This window comes from Amia ocellicauda, chromosome 16, assembly GCF_036373705.1.
Source record: "Amia ocellicauda isolate fAmiCal2 chromosome 16, fAmiCal2.hap1, whole genome shotgun sequence".
In the NCBI taxonomy this organism is placed as follows: Eukaryota; Metazoa; Chordata; class Actinopteri; order Amiiformes; family Amiidae; genus Amia; species Amia ocellicauda.
The window spans coordinates 4598997-4618700 of NC_089865.1; the positions used below are offsets into that span (position 1 = coordinate 4598997).

The 19704-nt window shown below is 39.4% G+C and overlaps 1 protein-coding gene across 6 annotated transcripts in view; it reads right to left on the minus strand.

Annotated features, from left to right (window-relative positions):
* The window catches only part of LOC136711978 (nck-associated protein 5), a 187571-nt gene that overhangs the window by 104105 nt on the left and 63762 nt on the right, over positions 1–19704 (minus strand). The window contains exon 1 of one of the 6 annotated variants that reach the window (XM_066688610.1): positions 11909–12344. The exons of the other annotated variants lie outside the window; for them this stretch is intronic. The gene's annotated coding sequence lies outside the window, so the exon portion shown is untranslated. Of the gene's footprint in view, positions 1–11908; positions 12345–19704 lie in introns of those variants that run through there. 6 annotated transcript variants of the gene reach the window in all.

Sequence of the window (19704 nt, forward strand, 5' to 3'; positions counted from 1 at the left end):
TCATTTGACTGACGTCCAACCGAGTCAGTCACAGCAACACATCTTGTGTCTCTCCCTGTTCTTTTAAAATGGACCAAAACTTTTACTTCGACTGGGAAGGATGTTTGTAACCCAACCCACAACATACCAATACAGGGAGTTCCTAAGGTCATCAACTGTGGGGTCAATACTCCCTTTATCAGGGTCTGGAGTGGGTTCTCTCAAACAATCTCTGAATACTGTTTAATGAGCAAACGATGTTACATGTAATCAATGCAGTTACAGTTTTAATTTGGTGCCAGAAGAACTAATATTGATCTGTGTCTGAGAGCGAGAGATAGAGAGAAATACACAATCATTCTATAGTAAAATGCCTTTTCTATCCAAGACAATCAATGGACATAAACTACTTTACGAGAGTTTTCCCCCAGCTGAGGGTCAAAAGTTAAATCTTGTTCGGAAAAATGAAAATGCCTAGTATACAGATTTATTTGTTTTCTGAAGGCGAATCCTGGGGAAAATATATATCTATTTTTCAGAATGCAATTACTTCATATGAAGTCATTCACTGACATAGAGTAACATCTCCACGAAGTACCAAAGGCAAGGGCTCACATCTGGCCCCTTTAAACAATTCCTTGCGGGTAATCTGTGTGTGTGTGTGATTGTGTGTCTTCCCACTTCCTTTCTTTTGCTCCTTTGGACTTTGATTCTTCACAGCAGCCGCAATTAGATAGCTTCAAAGATATCAAATCCAAACAAATCTAGATCACATCGTCCTTCTCTGTGTTTAATGGCCGGGAATGTGGGCAGCTTCGCCGAGACAACCGAGCAGCAAACTGTGCCCTTCGCCGAAGCATGCCCAGCCACCTGCCACCGACTCGGCCTTTTCACGGCCACAGCGACCACACTGTGGATGATTGTAAAAGGTCAACACGTACACACAGCTCAGAAACGTATATGAAAATTGATAATAACAGTTTCACAAATCTGCTCCACTCTCAAACTCATACATTGTCAGGTGTTATGGTGCCGACACAACCTATTGCGGAGGAAAACCGTCAAAGCAAATATTTATAGATCATAAGAAGTCTGACTTAGACACCGACAAAACATGCCTTTTAATTACGGTACGAAGACATGCTATCGTGTCTTTGGTTCGAAAACAAATCACCTTCCAGCTACTGTTTCCTGGAATCTATTACACATTTGCCAATATGTTTATCTGGGGGAAACCTTTTATAGAAAGAAAAAAAATCTTGGCTTGGACGGAATTACCTGTGCAATCGGCCCAGCAAGCAGAGACAAGATCAATGGGGAACGGGATCACTAATTGAGTTCTGGGATATGTCATTTACCAACCTGAACCGACTTGTCCCACTAAGCTGCAGAGAAAAGATCAGTCCCCTGAATGGTAATCTACGAGGCTGGCAAAGCCTTTGTTGATCATTCCAGCAGGACATCCCAAAAAAATAGAACAATAGTGTTATTTTTCTTGATTTACTAGTATTATTAATAGTAGTAGTAGTAGCTATTGTAGTAGTAATAGTGGTAGTAGCAGTCGTGGAATTCCTTCAAGTGTCTGTGTTTGTGAATGAAGTAGTGTGTGTGACACGCTATGGCCGGGGATACGCTGGCTCCGTCCCAAAGCCAAGGGCCGGCGCCTCCTCTCTCACGTCTCTAAGTGCACCTCTGTCAAACCCCAAACACCGAACTGGCGAAGTGTGTGTGTATTTTAAAAACTGCTGAGCTCAGTGGTGTCTCTCTGCTGTGGGCAATGGTCCATCTACATTGTGTGTTTGTGGTTTGGACTGTGTCTCCATACTGAAACAAAAGGAAGATGAAGAGATTTGTGCTCTCTGTTGCCTATGCCACTAACAAAAATTAAGGGTAATACGTCTCCTCTTGCTAACAGTCTTGGGCCCACACTTTGAGTGTCTAAAAAATGATGACAGTTATCTGCCGAATATAAATAATACACATTCTTTTACAGTCCAAAATGGAAAGATACTGAGAATTGACAAAAAAAAACAATTGAGAATTAACAATTTAACTGTTACTTTAGTAAACTTTAGACTCACATGAATACTAGTGTGGAAGACATTTGTGTATCCAATCCCATACTCTGTTTATTCCCAGCAGCGGTGTCAATATCTCCCAGGATGCAACTTTGCTATTTACTCATCTGAGAATTCAATATCAGAACCTCCTATATTATTCAATATTTGTCTACCATGCTTACTCTAACAGCACAAAAGTAAAGAACAATGCTAAAGAACTGCCAGGCTAAACAGACTCGAAGAGGTTTCAATTGAAATGCATCTCGCTCATCTCAAGTATTAGGTTCAAATCACATGGATGTTCAACTCGTGCACATTTAAATTGAATCACACAGACCTAATATAAAATAGTAAGAAAGTTGAACTGAGCTGTAGTGACAGCGCTTGCCTCCAGAGATGGTTAAAGTGCATTACTACGGTTACAGCACACTAATACGATGCTGTTTACAGAATATGCCTTTGGGGGCTGGGAGTCCAGATTTAGATTTAATAGACTACAGCTATGTGTAGCGTTTTTCACTGATGGAAATACAAAGGAAGGCTTTTCTAACGAGAGGATCTCATGATGCTTCTGAAGAGAGGAAGTGAAATGTACTGAAATCAGATGTGAGAAATATCGCTACTCTAGAGGCAGTTCAGAGGAGAGCAACCAGACTTATTCCAGGTCTGAAGGGAAAGTCCTACTGAGAGACTGAGGACCTGAACCTTTTCACCCTGGAACAGAGGAGACTACGTGGGGACTTGATCCAAGTCTTCAAAATCATGAAAGGCAGCGACCACATCAAACCAGAGGAGCTTTTCCAGATCAGCAGGGACACACGCACCCGGGGACACAAATGGAAATTGGGCTTCAAGGCATTCAAGACAGAAAACAGGAGACACTTCTTCACACAGAGAGGTGTCACAATCTAAACAAACTGCCCAGCGATGTGGCTGAAGAGACAATTTGTGAACATTCAAAAACAGACTGGATAGGATCCTTGATCACTTAGTTATTAATGGACACCAAATGAGCACTATGGGTCAAATGGCCCATGTAAACTGTTTTATGTTTCTTAAATGGGCAGATATAGATTATGTAACCCCCCCCCATCCTAAAGTGGATCTAAAATTAACAGTAATTGTAAGAGTGTGACCCCAGTAAAATAGTCTAATCCTGCTCAACAACCTTAATAATCCTAGAAATGAACTGCCTTTACATTATTTGCAGTGTAAATCTGCTGTAGTAAATAAGAGGGGAGGAATTATAGTTTGCAACTTGATGTGGACATGCCTATACCAGCTACTCACAAGGTCAATACACAGTAAAACATCTTCAAAAGCTAAAGCATATTCATATCCTGAGATTTGTTTGACAACTACAAGACTACAAAATAACCAGTAACTAAATTGTTGGCATTATCAGAATGACCAAAACTGAAACTGCAATGTCTTTGACTTTTGTTTGTCCTTTGTTGTTGGTCTCATAAATGTTAATAGACATATACACACTTTTATGACATGAAATAAAATGGTACAGATAACCTAACTGCACAGTGATGTAGATATGTGCTTTGGTTTTCCATACCTAAACACAAGGGGAAGAAGTATAGAGGCACCGCACCTGCTCTGTAGGACATTTTTAAAAACACAATTCATAGAGGACTGCCACTGCTTCCAGGAACAACCCAATAAAATACTCCCCCTCACCAGCACCAGCTTTAATGTGCCATTCAGTATACAGTTCACAACAGGTTGGTCTTTGAATCTTTAGGACTGTAATGTAAACTGTAAAGGTTCCCCACAAAACCAATTAAATCTCTCAGTCACAATGGCTCTAGTATGTGTCCTGCCACAGATGTTGACTTGAGTAAAGGAAACTTCCTACCACAGCTCCTTTCACACCTTGCGGTGCCCATAAGGGCTGTTTGTGTGCCGCGGCCGGGTTGTTAGCCATTAAATTATGTTCTCAGCGTTGGAATGGACCTCATGTATTATTTAGTGGATAAAGTACTTCCATGTGGAAAACGCAAAAACGACTGGACCTAGAAATGAATAAAATGGTAGCAATCAATTTTGAGGCATCGTTTAAGAATGCATTATGTAATAAAATGCCTCACACCTTTTTTTGCATGGAAGCCAAATTCAATGTAGGTGTGTGAAAGTTTCAGGCACACAGATTGTGACAAATAACTTGTATAAATAAACCGTTCCTGTCTGTACTTACCATCCAGATGAAATAATGAATTACAGTGGATGATATTTTCAATACACCTCAGTAACAATCCTCACTCTCGTGTATTTCCAGTCGAGTATATCCCAAACTTATTTGGCAGCAGTATCATTTCTGCTTAACTTGTTCATTCCCCACATTGCTTCTCCCAAGACAGTGCTAATTACACCAAAACCATTTAACAAATGTTGAAAATAGATCCCCAATTATACCCCACCACGAAACACATGGCAAACTCTCATCAGAATGAAAATGCTGCTGTCTGACAATACAGTCTCCCTGTCATCTAGACCTTCATCGAATTAAATCATATTAAAAACAAAAAGGACAACCAGTGTGGGAAGAAGATAGGTATACAGGAGAAAGTGCTGCGGCAGCATTTTTTTCAGCGCAGGACAGTAGCTATGGAAACAATCTTCTGTGGCCAATTGGCTGCTTGCCATGTGCAGCACACAACATTAAACTGCTACTTTCCCTCGATGCTTTGTGTCGGACTGTCTTCATCAGGAGAAGAGGAATATGTTTACATCTAAATCACTGTGGAAAGGGGGCCGGTGAATTCCGGGGATGCCTCTTGCGTTTCGTGATTTAAATACACATCTTTGTATAAACGGGGACAGATATTAAAGCATGGAGATACAGGAAGTTACGTGTCATTGTGGCAAATGCACCGCTGCCCCCCCACCCGGAATGCATAATTAATTTTTAAACACATGGGAGCTGTACCAATATTGATCTTCAAAAACGTAAGGTCAATATATACATTGTGAAGCTCCGATGCTCCTCAACAGCTCAAATTTCCCTTTGAAATCAGATGTATAACAATACAGTGTTGTCCCCAATGGAAGTACATGCTCATATCGATTGAAAAAGAAAATAAACCCCATAAACAAACGATTGAAACATGTCACAATAGACTGTGTTAGCACTAATAGCTGTCATATAATGTTGCTGTTATTCAAAAACGTTACAACGTGGGGGTTGACTCAAAACACAGACAGAAGACATTGAGGTTGGCTAAACAGTCTTTAAATAAGCACCTATCCAGGAAGTCCTAGCCCTTGCTATGTATCGTGGGATTCCCCAATATCCGCCGATATGGACTGCGGAGGCTTTTAGAAAGAGACCCCTTGAGAAAGAGACATTACCCTCTTCTCTCGAATGAAAAAGTCTCCCCTATGAGAATCTGTTTAAAACTACAAACTGCTCCCACGGGCTCAACGCTGCCAAAAAAATATTCCCGTCGAGTCACAGGACCATGTGATAAGATTATCGAAACGTATGGCTTGTTTTGAAAGTCATAGTCCGTTTCATTGAACCAGAACAGGTTCTTTCCTACCTAAATCCCGCTCATTCATAGTAATGCAACAAAAAATCACAGACCCAACATTACATTTCTACTACAAAAACAGTTAGTTTGGTATAACTATGTATGCATGTTGATGCGTTTTGTGGCAAATCAGATCACGTTGATGACACGCACAATGCCCTCCCGCCTTTATTGGGAACAACCCTTTTCCTGGGAAACAAATGAACTAACAAATAAACCCTGGCTAGTAGTAATAGTAGTTGTGTATGTATTTTTCTGTATTCTATATTTTACTTTGAGTAAAATGATTACATAACAGTAATATGTCGTATTTCATAGCTTCGCACAATTAACATTCAAGAAAAGTGTCTACTGTTAAACAACAACACAAACAGACAAATTAACATAAAAATGATTAACACACAGGACTGGTAGTTCAGGCGTGATCTCATGTTATTATTAAAAACAGGACGACAACAGGACATCTGAGTTTCAAAGTGAAATGACGTCCATTTGCCAACCTTTCCCTTTGCAAGTCATTTTAAATAACTATTTTCACTTGTTTTAATGTGGGCAGACAGCACATACACAATAATAATCATGTCATTATGTATTAGCTTATATTCTGGTATCTGGTGTTTCTCGCATGATATTTATATGTAATAATATGTTACTGTTGTGTATCTTTCACAGAGGTAATGATAGAGGACTTATTTGTATAAAACCACTTTGACATACACAGAAAGAGGCCTATTGTTTCAGCTGCAGTAAAAAGAGGAACTGGACGGAGATCGTTTGAATTTCAGCTCAGAGAGACATGGTTCGAATGTGGTCATGTGAGCAGACCGAATACATATTGCAAAGTAAGGGTGTGAGGAGTGACTCCAATAACAAGATTTGCCAAGTCTATAGTCATGTGACTTATGAATCTCTGGTCTTTGCTTTCCTCTTCCAAACGTGTGTTTTGGTGAACAAAAACAAAAAACATACTTTACAATCTAGGAGCAACAGACAGAATAAATGTCCACAGAGTAATGTGAGCAGGAATAGTTAAGCTTACAATAGCATGATGAATAATTGGCTACTAGTACGTCCACGGGTCCCCCTTTAGAAAATGCTAAACATGAGAAATTTGTTCTCTTTCCTTGCCTTGTCCCCACCACTTATTTCCTCTAATTTAGCCCAGTGTTGTCATATTGTAGCTGCTCTATTCATCTGGGCTAAATTGGGATTAACAGCCTAAAGCCACAATGTTTCAAAGATGCATGTTGCTCAAACAAAATACTGATCCGATCCAAAGAGATTGCTTTGTTTCGCCTTTTGGTTTCCATTCACAGCACGTAAACAATGGGGCTAACCAGGCAGCCACCATGCTTAATTTTTACACATAACAATTTTTGCGTAAGGTGGAAAACAGGTTTATGATGCGAATCACATCATGCCCTTAACATCGTCCATCCAGTCAAACAATATGCTATAATGAAGGCCATGATGTTTTAAGGTCAGGAAAACGTTCCACAGCATCACAATATATGGCGAAAGATTGAAATAATAATAATACAGTGAGCCAGTTCAACGTCTGAGGATAATAAAGCAACATGTTTAATTTATCCTTGTTAACATTCACTTCCCAATCTCGATATACTTCAGATTTAATCTTTAACAGTAAATGCCAGTCTTTCTAAATGAAAACACAGACCAATCATGTGGCACTAAAAAGTAAAAGAAATCCCCCCAGGATTCAATATCAATAGCAAAATATGATTACTGTAAGGTGTTTTTCATGGAAGTAGTTCAAAGACACAGCTTGTGGTTAATGAGCCACCCAAGCATTTAAAGAATGTTTTCTTGTATTATTATTATTGCAGAATTACATTTTACAAGCTCTGAAAGATTTAATTCATTCAGAAACCTGGTGACCTCGAACAGTACAGCAACAGAATGTGTGCAATTCAAATTATTATTATTATTGAATTGAACTATATTTGACCTTAGGACATCACATGCAAATGCACACAAACAGTATCAACATTTGCTGAATCTACCACACACTCTTAAAATCTCTTGCAACTGCTTCCATATGTGTAAAATCAAGTCGAAAATGTTCAGTGAAAACATTGTGGAAAGCTGCAAAGGATCACCGGATCATAGCCGGTAGAAAGAATCCGTAATTTCTCTGAATAAACAGATCTAGTGGGAAATAGGTACAAATTGGATTTTTAATGCTAACAGAACACTACAGCACATAAAATTACTTTGTGTCTAACTGATAACTTCCTTCTTCTCAATACTGGACGAGGTTTCTCTAATTTGTTGACATCACTATACTGTGGAAGTTAAAGGTCTCTGAGCACGTGTTATGAGCTGCAACGTCTTTCTGCGAGCGGTAAGACATTGCTGTTTCAACTCGCAGAAAGAGATTCGAACTAAGGTAGCAAAACATATTATTAAAAACCTGTTGTTTTTCCCAACAAAACATTGTTATTTTTCTTGCCATTAGGGGTAATTATTGCGTGTGAACACTCACAAATCCCAAACAACTTTCTCCTGTTAAAACAGCTCCTACTACTATTTGCATACCTTGCAAACAGGAATTTCGACACACATCAAAAGTAACGCTTCACTGAAGACAACTTTATGTAAGGATATAAGAAGTAATTGTATCTGTTACAAAGTAATAGAGAGCACGCTTTATAAATATTGTCAATCATACATTTTTACTCTACTATTATCCAGTTGACTTTCATAGAATTATACAGCCTCAGCAAAAATATACCCATTAAAAACAGAGTTTCATAAGTATAGAGGGGCTGACAGGATACCTCTTTTGTGCCTTAGCCTGGTATCTTATCAAAATGATGTCAAACTGTTTCCCTATGGATGTGACTGATTCTTTCTTCTGTGACAAGGGACTTAAGATAATATAGGCAGATAGAAAACGAGAAAAGATAACCCAATACTTTCATAGAGGAATTACAAAGAAAATGGTCTGTACTACAAATTATAGATCTGTATTGTATTGTGTATAGCACCTAGCAAGGCCACTAACACGCTGATGTTCTTTTGGGGTTTGGCCAAACAATGATTTCTCCATACTCAATCAGGTCTTTTTAAAAGACTGTTTACATTAATATAGTATCCCTTGTGGCATCGTGCATGGTTAATTTTGATAGGCACTCTGCGTTGGTTGAACTGAGATTTGCATATCTATCGTATAACTATCCAATCAATCCCTTTCAGATAATCACTAAAGGAACGGACAACATGAAATATAAGTTTAGTTCCAGGAAGTCATGCATGTCTCCTCAATCAGCTCTGCATTAATTGGGGGAAAGCAATGCAATATGTAAGGCCCTTAGTGGTTAACTTGAGAGCCTCACAAGTCAAAGCATGATCCTCAAAGGTTTCATAAAGCGTTAAAACCAATGTGGGTCAGGTTCCAAGAAACTAAACATTTGCTGTTGCTGCTTATCTCTCTTGCATGACCTCTGGAAAGCACATGCATTCTAACTGCAATCAGGGCAAATGTACACATTAAATAAGTCAACATAATGCCAAGGAAGTGTTGTAATATTTAATCAGAATTAATCATAGGAATGCTATTGGTGCCAGGAATGAGCTTAGGCATGTAAATAGACAAGATAGATAGATTTCAGCTACTGGGGAATACATCAATGTAGACAAAGTGTAAGTGTGACGAAGTGTAAGTGTGACAAAGTGAAGTGCCCAAAACTAGAAACACTGAATAACAAAAGTAAAAAGACTATGAGGTCAGGCGATTTTTGTTTTTGTCTGTAGGCAAAACAGAAATCGCAGAAGGAAAACAAACCCCTTCATTGAAACCCAATAAATGCTCAGAAAAAGCAAAAGAAAAGAACAGAAAAGTTGTCTGTACTTGCCTGTAGTATCAAGAACTCTAATCAGTTCAAAGAAAGGAGAACTGAAGCTAAACTGAGCCAGACAGAAATACCGGCAAATACATCCGCAATGTACCTTTCAGATGTTCCTGCAGTATTCAGGATTCGAGAGCCCGTATAAAATTATGCAACATACCACTGGTATTCAGACTGTACAGTCCAACAGTTTAATCAATGTTAAACTCAGGATTAAGGGTTCTTTAAAGTTTCAGTAACTGTACATTTGTGTTTGCTACACTAACAACAGGGCAGCATAAAATTTTACTGAATTAAAACATAAAATAGGAATAATTCTGCATGAAATCAATAGTCGAGGAAGGTCCCCAGGTCATTAAAATACTCCAAATCATCTTGGAATTGGGGTTTTCCCAGAATGAACCCTTGAATGAAAAGCCAGCGTTCCCAAATACATCATACATCTTGACAGGAGTCCCTGGAAATGAGTGGGGCGCATTCGTAAGACTTCACTCTAGGCCACATCCTACAAAACCAGCATGTAACGCCTCAGCATTCCCAAGTAATTTCATTTGACCTCCTAGCCCCTAATCTCTGGGAAGCACGGAGCTAAAAAATGCAATAATGGCCAATACATGCAGGTCTCCAAACAGAGAGCAACAGCCTTCTGTAAACCAGCACCAGAGCAAAGAGCCGGGGAGCAGCGAGTTCCCACGATTCCTCCCGGTGTAGGGTCTCGGAGGCAACGGCACATGGCTAACTTACACACAATGTGTACCAACCCACTACATCCTCTTAAAATGTTTAATCCCACAGTGTTCCTTCTGAGCAGCAACTTGTTTGATTGGAACAACAGGTACATAAATATGCAGGTTGTTGTTTATCATTCCCGTGATTTTATTATATATTTGTTTAGAAAGAAGGACCAAGGTTGTAATGCTTATGAAGGCAATTACATGTTTTGTTTATTCCCTGCATTCACATACCAGACGTAGTAAAAAAAAAATGCTGCATCACAGATGAAAAGCATAGCACAGTTCTAGATTGATAGACACTACACTTTTGTTTAGTTACATTTTTTTATATATTGCTAAAGTATTTTAATAGATACAACACACACATACACACATATCTATCTATCTAGGCCTATATGTACACACACATGTATACATACATTTATACACAGACAGATAGATAGATTGATACAAATTGGATTTATTCAAAGAAACAAAATAGAAATATGAATTGCACAGAACCAAGGACAAACAAGTTGCTTTCCCCCTATCAATAGGAATGAGTTGCAATGTTTCAACTCACTAAATATTATGTTTTTAAAATGTATTATCCTCTAAAACTAAAGCTTTGAATACATGTCCCTGCTCTCTATCTCCTAATGATTGTCTCTGAATCCCAGTCAAAACACATTTGCTTCCTGTGCGCCCTCTCGCCCCGGCAGAGAGAATGAAGTTAATGGCACATTTAAGTAAACAGTCACGTCCTCAAACAAACAGCAGCTGCAACACAAAGGCCTCACAATTACAGACCAATGGCAATTTTCAATTACACTACGGCGCATTAATAACCACTTTACGGCTAAGCAGCTTTTCAAAGTTTGGGGGGCTGGAAATGAGCTTTCACTGAGGGGGTAGGCAGCAGCCAGAAAGCAGACTGAAGCCTTGCCAATCTATAATCAATTGGCTCCCGAAACGTATTCAATTCAAGGACCCTTTAGGGACAAAAGGGATGGGCCTCTCTCGGCTGGCTAGGGGTGCGAGAGGACCCACATGAATGGCTTTGGTTATCTGTAGCAGCAGCAGCAGCACGAATGCATTATGAAAGGCACAAAATCAGACCCTCGTCACTCGCCACTGAAACCGGATCACGGTGGACGTTGCGGAGGCTTAGACCTCCAGATAACATCTCAATCATGTTGGCAGAAATATCTATAGACACCAAGCTTTAGATTCGTTTCTCTTAAAACTATCTATCATATTTCTGTGCCATCAATCTGCGTTAAGCGGCTTAGGAGCCATGCAGCAATTCAGCCCATGCAGTTGCTAATAGCAACAGGGCACACAATTGTTCCCCCCCTTCTCCGCACGGCGCAATAATGAGGCTTTTTAGGGCTTATCATCGCCGGCACATGCGAGTGTCTGACATAAGAAAGGCCATTTAAAAAGACTGTGGACCTGAAGTTCAACAACTGGAGTTTCCATCTTCTGCGAGTCACAAATCTGAGACATTGCTAATTCAAATGTGCAGCATCGAGTGCATATCAGACCAAACTCAAGAGCATGATGGTTTGAAAGCCCTGGACGATGTCTGTTGAGCAGTTCAAGATGCAGACGCCAGTGTAGCAGAGACGCACACCTACAGAAACACCGGCACTCCTGCACAGACCAGTCATAAGCAGCATGAGCAGATGTTCTCTTGCCACAGATCCACGTGAGGACATTTCAATTGCCGAGTTCCTTACCCTGACTCTGGCGGTACATCCTGCGGGGTGAGGTCCTTCAGATAACAGGCATGGTAATCCTATAAGCAATCCCGGCAGCAGCGGCGGCGACGGCCACAAACAAGAGATCCCGGAGTTGATAAACTTTCCATCCACACTGCAGCTCAGAGCTCAGGTTGCTGCACAACACCACGGTCTTTCTCCCTCTCCCTCTCTCTCTGTCTCTCTCTGTGTGTGTGTGTGTGTAGCGCTCTCTCTCTCTCACTCTCTCACACACTCCCTCTCTCTCTCCCTCTCCCCGGCTCCGCACTGCTCGTTGTGCTTCAGCGGTTTTCTCAGGCTGTGGGACGTTTAACATGTGTTTGGGGAGGGCCGCTGGCTTTGAAGGTGGCACTTTCCTCTGGGAGGGCAGCTCGGAGCAGATCAGCAGCGAACGACTGCCGCTCCGTGTGCGATCCCTGCGACTGGCCCTATTAATTCCCAGCCCTAAGAAAACTGCCTGGGATCGGCTGTCGAATCCAGCCCATCTGCTGCAATCATAATCAGTCTCAACTGAATGGCTCTGACAAATCTGAGCCTGCAGCAGGGGTTAGGGAAGCCAGGCTTTCGGAGGGGGGAAGGGTATGATTCTATTGTCTCCTGTCGAATAGGGGGACTGTGAAAAGGGGAGGCACTTGGGGAGGTGAAATTAAAAGGCTCCTAGATACAGGGCCCAAGTTAAAAGGAGAGCTCTTCGCAAGCCACCCAATCGCAGCTACACGTTCGTTTGCTGCTAATGTACTAAATGAACAATTACACTAATCAGATTAGCAATTTGCCAAGGGGGAAGTGAGGCGACAGCAAATGGGAATCTCCTGGGTCATTTTGTAAAAGAACAAGAACTAAAATAAACTCCATTGATCTCCCAGATACACCATTTTTCTATTATTCTGAAAGGAAACCTGTGTTAATAGAAGCCTCTGTTTAGCTCACATGATAAAATGACACAATTTCAAAAGGTTTGCATCTCATTTAGCAGGTTCCTTCGATAGCTCTAGCGAGGTTTGGCCTAATATATGTCTTACTCACACTTATCAACACAATCCTTGACTGAGGTAAATTAGATTTTCTGAGCTCTCTACTCATATGACAGTTATCAGTTATGTCTTTGATAGGTCTGAGCATTACACACAATCTCAGACCTATGTTTTGGAAATGAAATGTGTGTCTTTATACAAATGTTTAAGTGAGAACTAATGGCATAAAGTTAAATGCTGGTTCATTAGAAATAAATATCTTACAAAGAAGTGGAAACTCTAAAGTTCAGAGTTGATTTCCAGAAACAAGTGGGATTATAAACAATACGTGGAAAGACAGAGAAAGACAACAGGCAAACAAAGTGAAGAAGTAGAATGCGATTAAGATTGGCATGATGAATCTAGTTCTATGGGAATTAATGAGTTGAAGTTAATACACTATATTTGTTAATATAGTTTATGTTCCAAGAATAATGAGATTAATATTTAAGCAGAAAACCCTACAGTCTCAACAAGAATGGACTCAAAGTGTCACATTCCTGGACATATGAAATAAAAACAGATAGGCCATCCTGCCCTTTGAAATATTAAACAGCTCAGCACCATTTACATCTTAACAGCCACCAACAAGTACTAATTCCTGAGCCTGTTATTTGACAGAGATGCTCTCTCACCGTAACCTGGGTGTCTGATCTGCCAAAGTCATTACGCAGTGCTCATTACAGCATGAAGAGTATAAATTACATATTTCACTGTTTTGAAACACTCGGATGCACAAGGCAGACAGCAAAGGTTTGCCACAACTGCCGGAGAAACCGTTTCCAGGAACGGTGGGGGTGGTGTGCTGGTGAAACCGGAGTCGTAACTAGGGGGAGCGAGGAATTACTCGACGCGTTTTCATTGAAATTAATCTTCATACTGTTTAAAGGGAAACAGAATAAGTGATTATCGACAGGGAGAAAACAGTCTAAATAGAAATGTGTATCATTTGCTAATGCTCTGTGAAAACTGAGAGATTTAATTGATTGCGTAAATCCGTATTTTGTTTTATTTGTTTTGTGGCCTACTCACGGAGGCTTACTTTTACGCCAAGGATAATTTAAATCAAATAGAGAGAAAGTGAGGAGTTTAAAGCAACACAATAATATTTAAAGCCTGTTCGTCTTGAGTTGAAATGGCTGTTTGCATTAATGGGAATTCAAATGAGGAAGTAACCTAAATAATTGGTCTGTGTCACCTCGTATAAAGCTTTTGATGGCTCAAATGAGGCTCACTGTGCTAACATTTCTTCTCGATATTAACTACATTAAAACACGATTTGTTTTATTTTCTTTTAACTCAATCAAACAACACTGGATTGCGTTCAGTGTAATTAGTGTTGCTTCGGTGTGTTTTCAGCTTTCTTGAGATAACCTGGATAGGGTTTGTTGTCCTGGGGCAAAAGCTGTTTGTTTTCTGCATCGGATCTAACCCCTCTCTGGTGCCAAAACAGGGCCGAGCTCTGTAGTGAGAGGGACAATAAGTGCCACCGCTTTGTCATCGCTGTCCTACACACTAATGCAATTATTTAACCCCTACAGAGCAATATCGACTGCATAATAACTTCTCTGTTATAATACGCTGCTGTCATGTCCTGTTACGATTGAGGTTTGATGGGCTGTCCACTCACATCTGAAGGAGCAAACAGTGAGAGACGTGCTGGAGAAATAAACCGGAAGAGTCGTCTAGTGGAATAAATTGGTCAAGCAGCAGAGAAGTTAAAATATGAGCAATGCCACGCAATCCAGTCCCAGGAAGCAACACTGTCCCATTTCATGTATTTTTTATAAGCCGTCTCTTTGTGCATCACAGATAAATCCCTACACACCTGCACAAGAATATCCACTATTGCTTGATGTATTTTCCTCTTTGTTTTTGAAAAGCTGTATTTAAAGTAAAACAACTTAGTAGTGTTTGATAAAGCCTCTTGTTCTGAGTTTGGTTAAGCCGGGTCTTCCAACTTCCTCAAAGAAACAACGGAAATTAAAGACAAATCCTCAATTAAAAATAATTTGTTTCTTGATGGTTTTTTAATGGTGGTGTTGTCTTTCCAATTAAAGATAAAGGCTCTTTAAAGTGGTGTAGAATGTTTTCAACTCAAAGTATTTGTCAAATCACGTGCTGTCATTATGGAACAGTATTTTGCTTTTGGCATTTTTCCTTCTCATTACCTAACTTCAGAAGGGGGCTCTAACGAGAAGTAGGACTCACAAAGGATGGCTGTGTTTGTTTCTATGGAGATGTGGTTTTTTTACAAGTAGCTGTTCTATGACCATTGTTACAGCGTCTTTTTCGCAGTAAAGCACTGTTTAGATCTGTTGCGTTCAGCAAGAGTAGCATATCTTTTACGCAGGATCTCAAAAACAAGCAAATCCATTCCGGAAATATGTCCTTAACTTGAAAATACTCCCAACAGTAACCAGTGTCTTATTTTAAATCACATTGTCCGATGTTACATTTCAGCTCTACTACACCTATCGACCTTGACTATAACAAGAACAAAATGCGTGTCTATCAAGGGCAATATGATAAGATTGGGGGGACCGAATTCCAGCTACACTCATCAAGACGAAGCGCTGACAGATGAAAAATATTCCTGAAAAGGGAAATGTTAAGTGATGCCCTTGAAGCAATATCAATAAAAAGCTTCATTAACCCATTATATTAACCTCCTTCCTAATAAGCACTTAAAACTGATACATGTGTTTGGTGGTCATTTCAACATATATCAATCCACATCAGCGATGTTATGATCTTTAGGAAGGCCTCTTAATTGTGTCAGAGAGAATTAAATGCACAACAGTAAAATAAGTCAACTTGCTTTAAATGTGAAAGCACAAGCATTCATTGTTGGAGTGTAGAATGTATGCATTGACAGAAATGGAACAAAAATGCAGGTTTTCAAGGCAAGAAAAAATAAGCTTGATGTTCCCCAGTCTGCTTCGATGCTGTCAAAAAGCCGTATCTCGTGTGGGGAAAGTTCCCCCCAATGGGGCCATCTCCGCTCCTGGTTCTTCCCTTCAAACTTTCTTTTTTTCACTCGCACTGACCTCGGTATCCCTAATTTATTCTGGGAAAGTTGCGAACTGTCTGTGCTGGCCTCCCATCCCCCTTTACATCCTCAATAGATTCACAATTTGAATACACTGAATAACTGGCCTCTGACAGTAAAGGGTTTTAGAAAAACGTCGGCCTTGGCAGGAATGACTTTAAACATCCAGGTTTGTCCCCAGGTGCAGCAATGACACAAAAAAAAAACATAAAAAAATAGTGTCTGTTACAGTAAACACATTTACACAAGTCCACTGAAAATCATTTCTGTTACAAGGGTGTCCCAGGCCAGTTTATGCAGATGATTTATGCGCTACACATGTTACTCAGAGTTCACGGTACTGCGTTGGAATCTAAAGTATCAATGCCTGGAGGATTTAATGCGAGACTAAAAAAAAGTAAAAAAAATACTATTTGAACAAATATGCCAGTACATACAAATCAAGAGGTGTCTAGACATATCTCATAAAGTTTTATGTTTAATTCTTAGTCGAACTTAATAGTTTGCTTTTGGAGATTATTTTATTATTTTACAAGCTTAACGGTATTAAACGGTCATTATGGCATACTTATTCAACAAAACCCACGTGGGAAAACAAATCTTAAACATTTAATTCAATTTCTGAGAATTTTGTTGCAGTAATTTGGGTTTATGTACGATTTTAGCGTGCATGTTCGTCACAGAAAGCTAGTTCTTAAAATAGATCAATATTTTCTGTTTTGGTTCCTCGTAGATTGTTAATCCATAGATAGCTCTAAATCCTTCTCTCTGGAGAACGTATCTAAATACACAATTTAATATATTTTGTCTCAGTGAAGCTTAGTGTTATCAAATTAAAGAATTAGATTGGGCAACTTATCCCATTTAACTTGAAATGCATGGCATCCATCCAGGAGATACCCGAGTTCCTACAGCATTAAGGCCACAAAACTGATAATCCCACTCTCTCTCAAAATGTTGAAAAGACCTTGTTTTTACTATGGCAACTCTTTCATTCCCAAGAATGGGTAGCCGAACAGAGGTGGATGAATCAGCCAATCGGAGACCTCTCACAGCTCAGCTGACCAGAACGGCCAATCAGAGCTCTAACGCAGCTCAGCTGACCAGAACAGCCAATCATTCTCTTGCATTATCTTAAGCACACAATTCCTCTTAAAGTATAAAATAATTGTACTTTTTTGCTTTCAGGCATGAACACATATCATTTTCTTTTACTACAGAAGCAATAACTGTTATTCAGGCAAAGAGCACATTTGACACAGATGATAATCTGTCACGTATTTGAGTTTAGCTAATCATAACTAATTTAATAAATTACTAATTTAATAAAAGTGGTCTACAGTATGTACACTATACATAAAGTGCACCACTAAACATGTGAGAAGCTAAACTGTTTCTAAACTGCTACCAACACATACTGTTCAAGACACCATTTTTAATAATCTAATAGATGCTCTGTTTAAATTACTACTATTATCCCCCAAGGAAGGACACCGCAACTGACAGGAAATTAAATTACCCAAAGCCAAGAGTTAAAGACTATGTTGTCTCTTCAAGGTTACAATATTTACCCTGGAGTAGCTGAGTTTTCCATTACAAACCTCCGTTCGAAGTCCATATTTGTAATATTCTGCCTTGAAGAACAACGTGGTTTATCACTGGATTGAACTGTGACTCACATCTTTAACACGGTAAAGACCTGTAGGGGCTGCAGGCTGAGCGAGGCCGAGGGGCCGTCCCTACGCCCGCGTGCACGAACACCTGGGAGGAGACGAGGACTGACAAACCGAGGAAACAAAAAAAAAATGTCATCCCGGCCTACGCAGCTACCCTTTATGAATTAGTAACGAAGAACAATGTTATTTTCCACAATCCTCAAACAGAACAAACAAAGGGGACCAAGTCTGCAAATTGCAGATTAGTAACAGTAAATATTCTCTCACAGACAATTGTGTACAAACAAGATCTAATAGATGCACGGAGACATTGGTTTTCCATGACGTATTTAATTTACCCTGTGTGGTAAATTGTTATGTTTTTAATCTAAAGGAAAGAATCATATCAATTGTATCTGAGATGGGGTTAGTTCTGTCAATGCCATTGGTTTCATTTTAAGGCATCCATCTCTTTAGTGATTCACCGTGTCCATACACAACTGTTTTTCTACACCATACCAAAGTTAAATAAAGGCACTAATTATCTTAAAAGAAACTAACAGTAACAAACAAGGATTTTGTTGACTATTACTGTATACACATTTACTAGACTTTATATTTATTTGATGTATAGTGTAAACTATATTATTGCCTATTCACCAAACACAGGCAACAATTATAATGATTGTATAATGATTCTGACAATCTAATGTAAACATATTTGAATAAAAATGTTCAAGAGCTAAAGCTATATCCAACTGCATGATAGTGCACTCAAATCTGCGTCTGTTGTCGTTAGTGCATTATCATCTCTGGGTTGGAGACCCCATTTGATATGCTGCGCAACGTTTGCTAAGACTCCGGCTTCCTCTGCGACTCGGGGCTCCCCCAGCATCGACTGACTGCCTACAGGACGTTGCCAATTTACTTGCTTTATTTGACGAGGACTAGGTTTATCTGGGAGTCAGCCCACTGGCTTCACTCAGGCCTCGGATACAAAGTCGTCCAGGAAAGGCAAATACAATTAAGGCAAATGTTAGTCAGAAATCCAATTACCTTCTTAGTGCATACTGTTTCAGCAAGAGAATAATTCATATTAGAAAGCCAGGAAACCGGTCGTCAAAGATAGTCTTTAATAAGATAGCATGTTAGCAATCATGGTCTTAATATGACATGATTGGAAAAGAGGCATTTTGGATATAAATTCATTTAAGAAAAGGAGAAAACCTCTTCAGAAAGGAGGGACACATTTCTTACACAGATAGGTTTCTGGTTTCTGGTTTAGGTTCGCCACAGGCACGATTTTTATGTTATTTTAAAAGTAGTCTGTTACAGCAAAGGGTCATTTTAACTCTATATTTATACACATAAAATCATCATAATATTTAATTAAACTCGCTTTCCATTCTGCGACAGATTAATCTTTTAAATACATATTAACACCCTAATCCATTAATCCTATATCAACAAAATCCAATACCTGCCTTAAAAGTATAATGATGTTATAATAGAAGCCCTCTTCGGCGTGCTTATACAGAACTAGCATTTTTCTCTCAGCCAACGTCATAAAAGGAACTTTTTATTACAGAACATAAAATTTCACGACGTCTAAGAAGATTAAATATGCATTTTTTCTCTGTTTACTGACGGATTAGCTGTGGTAGGAGGCCAGGATTGAAGTGCACTTTTGCAGTGATGAAAAGATCTTTGATCACGTTAAACTCCAATTATGGCATATTTGAAGTATCCAACCGCCATCTGAGGTGATCTATTTAGGATGCGGCAACAGCACCGCCACACTGTTGATACAGACAAATTAGATTCAAATGGGAACCAAAGATGTTTTCTGAACCAGTCTTCTATTTCTAATGGTGGCAATCCCTTTAAAAGCCAAACAACCTTTTTCATCTATGCGGAAACACTTTAAACTTTAATACTGCCTCTAAAGGGGTATATAGTTGTCAGGTTACACAATCGGAGGTTACTAAAGTACCTTTTAATGGAATTCTTCCTTTACTTTGCAGTATATATATATATATATATATATATATATAC